General features: G+C 45.2%; 1 pseudogene; it reads right to left on the reverse strand.

Annotated features, from left to right (window-relative positions):
* Positions 1-263: 263 nt before the first annotated feature.
* LOC112819320 (importin subunit alpha-1 pseudogene) lies at positions 264-2,117 on the reverse strand (annotated as a pseudogene).
* Between the last annotated feature and the right edge of the window lie 1,767 nt (positions 2,118-3,884).

Here is a 3,884-nt window from a genome sequence, read left to right on the forward strand (position 1 = left end):
TTGTGTTTTTAAAAACACACTTGAGTGGCAGTGGATACCCAGTAACCATTGTGGATCCTTTGTTTTCTATTTCCTTTCTGACATGCAGCTGCCAAGTTATTTGATTCCAGTAGACAACACAGGAGAAAGTGCAAATATGAACGTTGCATCTTGGAATTCAGAATGTGGATGGGTATACAAATTATTATTACTTTTTATTATTTATTTATTTATTTATTTAGGAATTTAATCTTTATTTACAGGACACTGCTAGAGAGGAGATTCTACATAGAAATAAGGAACCCACTGAGGAGGAGCTTCATACAGGTTGTACAGTTTGGAACTGGTCAAGTAGAGTTTTGTTGTAAAAAGTGCTACAATAACAAAACACATTTAAAAAGAGTTCTTAGTAGAGAAACTGTAAGACAAACTTCCACCAAACAGAGTACACAACAAACAACTTTCTGCCTCGGCTGTACAATCTAAAAGTTAAAAGTCCCAGGAGTGCCATCCTGAACTTGGAACGTATAGCCTTCAGAGGTAGTTTCTGGCACAACATTCTGATCTTCCTCTTCCTCTACAGAGAAATACTTCACAATCAAGTTTAATGAAGCTTTGTACACAGACTCATTTTCATGGTTTTGTAGAGCTTCAATTTTGTCCAAACCTCCACATTCTTCAATCATTCTACTAAGTTTCTCAGTTTCACCTAGTTTCTCAGCAGCCTGAAAGATGTTTGAAATGGCATCCAGAATAACCAGAATAATTTTGGTGTCTTTTGCAGTTAAGAGGTTCATCAATGGTTCTATTATGCCACAGTGAACGAGGTATACAATCTGTTCAACTGTCCCACCGCTTGTGTGGTTGGTCACAGCCCAGACAGCTTCCTTTTGTGTCTTCAAGTCTGCCTTAGAGAGAACACCAACGAGGAATGGGACTAATCCATGATTCACAACTTGCTGTATCTGGTCCTGGCGACCAGCTGTAATGTTTGACATTGTCCACGTAGCTTCCTTCTGAATATTAGTTTTGGGGTTCGTTAGGAGGCTGGGAAAAACAGCAAGTGCTCCTGCATCTATTACAACCTGAGTCTGTTCATCTGTCCCAGTAACGATATTTCCTATGGCTCTTAGTGCAGGAGTCACAGTGGGCAATTCAGTAGCTCCTAGAAGCTTCACAAGCTGGGGCACAACTCCTGTTTTCACAACCATTTCAATCCGTTCATTTGGACCATCAGTAAGGTAGGAAATGGCCCAGCAGGTATCTGCCAATACTTCTGGATCATCATGATGCAGGAGACGAACTAAGGTAGGAAGAATCTGCTCAACAGCATCTAATGGGGGTGCAGGATTCTTGTTGCAACAAAGGTTTGAAAGTGTCCAAGTAAGGTTACGTAAGTAACCACATGCTAAAGATGACATATCAGGAACTGCAAGGAGAGCCAATAGTGGGTCAACTGCACCATACTTGATAACCAAGTCTCAAAAAACTGAACCATCACCTGCAATGTTTCCTAGAGCCCATACAGCTTGTTCACTGATGTGGGCATGGGAAGATGCCAACAGAGAAATGAATGCTGGGATAGCACCTCCATCTACCACAGCCTTGGTCTGTTCTGACGTCCCAGAAGCAATGTTAGTGAGAGCCCAAGCAGATTCAAACTGAATGGGACTACAATCAGTTCTGCCCAAGAAGGACACAAATTTTGGAATCAAACCAGCCCGGATTATGTTGTCTATGGGGGGCTGTTTTTCCCTGGAAAGCAGTTTCCTAGCAGCTTGAGTAGCCTGGAGCTGGCTTTCCAAATTGTTGCTATTTATGCCTTTGACAATGTCATCAACAGACCAATTTACAGTGCCCTGGTTGTTGCGGTTTTCCTGTAGTGGCGAGGTAGCATCATCAGGAAATGAGCTTACGTTTCTCCTTTTCAGCATCTGGTCATCCTTCTTAGCTTTCCTTAGCTCCACATTAACTTCTATTCGGCGCCGCCTCATTTCTGTACTGTCTTTCCCCTTGTTCTTGAATCTGTTAAGGCGAGCAGCTGGTGAATTAGCATTCTCGTTGGTGGACATGGTTATGAGACAAAGGGAGAAAGCTACACAGCCGGCTCAGGCTTCCACGGGAGGCGGTCCGGGGTGCGCAAGCCGCAGGACAGCTGCCCTCAAAACGTCCACCACGGATCACCCCAAAGATGGTGTGGCTCTTGCAGCCGGCCGGCGCGATTTAAATTTCCCGGTCTATTATTACTTTTTAATTTAAAAGTTGGGCTTCTAGAAATAAAGGGGGCCCGAGGTATCTTAAAAGGGGAAAAATATTATTTTACTCCAGTGCAATGCATGCTTAGGAATAACTAAGCTGTTTCTCCATTTCAAATTTGAGCTGCCATTCCTTTTTATCGAACTACTTTCCAGCTTCAGAAAGTTGCAAACCTTGGTGCTGTGAGTTTTTCTTCTGTAAACATGGTTACTTCGTTCCAGGATGGGGTGGGGGGCAGAAACTCATTCTTGTTACAAGGTGATCCCTCTATTTATCTGAGAATGGGTGAGAATATGTAAATGGTCATTTGCGATTAAGTGCAATTTCTCTTATAGCATGTTCGCCACATGAACTATTACACAGTGAGACCCAGTATGATATATCCTGAGTGAAAGGAAAAGAAATAGCAAAAGGATACATTTTTTTTTTAAAGCTTATGGGTCAGGACCAGCCCTTGGAAGCTCTGTGGAGAGAGTGAGCCTTGTAAGGAGGCAGGATTCTGCACAGCACTGTTTATGGGGAGGGAGGAGCCTTTACATGCAGGCATGCTGGGGCACGTGCCTGGGGAAACCAGTATCGGATCTGCCTTTGGCCTGAGGAGAGACGCTTCAGTGCCTTCCACCTCTCTGCCCTTCCCTTACACAATCCTGTTTCCGCCCTTGCAAAGCCAAACTCTTGTTTGGGCAGTTCCTTCTATGGCACCTACTTAGCCCCTGTCTTGTAAGTTGGTCTGGAAAATTATTTACTCCATGTCTCCATTTACTCTACAGAAAGGTGAAATGAAAAGTCAAAGAATACGCTAGATAGTCAGAGATGGTGGGTTTGAACTCCCGTTGCTCGACGTCAAATGTAATGTTCTCTCTGCATTCCTGGTTACTTCTGAAAGAAATTCTCAGGAGGCTTCCTGCACTGATTTGCTCCCTCTCTGTTATTAAACTTCTAGCAGAATGCTAATAACATCCTTTGTGACCAGTGGTTTAAAACTGTTCAGAGACCGTGCGAATCTTGCATCCTGCGGCCACTCTAGCTAAGAGGGGAGATGTGTCAAGAGGGGATGGCTCTCTGTCGACCAGCCTGTTCTTCCCAGAGGCTGGCCGGTGGCTGGGCTGTTTGCAGGGGTCTGGTATGGGCCCAGGAGGGGAGAGGTGGGAAGGGAGTTAATGTTTATGGGACACCAGCGACCTATCCAGCTCCATAGTGGGAAGAGTGGAGACAGTGTTCTGTCTTCCTGTTCTCTGGCAGCGAGGAGGCAGGCTTGTGGCCGGAGTCAGCTGACTAATGCTTCTGCCTGGGATTCCAACTTGGAAGGAGAGGCCCTTGAGTGCAAGGAGAGTCAGGGATTACTCACAGCAGCAGCATGGGGAAAGTGTGGCTTCCTAAGCAGAATATTCTGGGGGGGATCCTGGCTGGGCCTTGCCCGGTCTGGTCTCTGCGGTTGGCAAGCCTGGATTTCCAGCCCTCCCATCGGTCCTGAGGGACTCCCTTTCAACAGGCTCTTTCTGCGAGAGATGGTTTTTCTTGTGTGTGGTTGGAAACTCTACTGATGTAGCCATGAGGAGGTAGCACCGGAATTCAAACGGGTCTCTCAGATTCTGTAAACCATTATGTATTCTTCTATACCCAAGAAAGTGATTGGAATCTGAGTGACT

Source organism: Callorhinus ursinus, unplaced genomic scaffold (genome assembly GCF_003265705.2).
Source record: "Callorhinus ursinus isolate GAN/ISIS: 27379988/994484 unplaced genomic scaffold, GSC_fseal_2.0 scaffold6, whole genome shotgun sequence".
NCBI classification, from domain to species: Eukaryota; Metazoa; Chordata; class Mammalia; order Carnivora; family Otariidae; genus Callorhinus; species Callorhinus ursinus.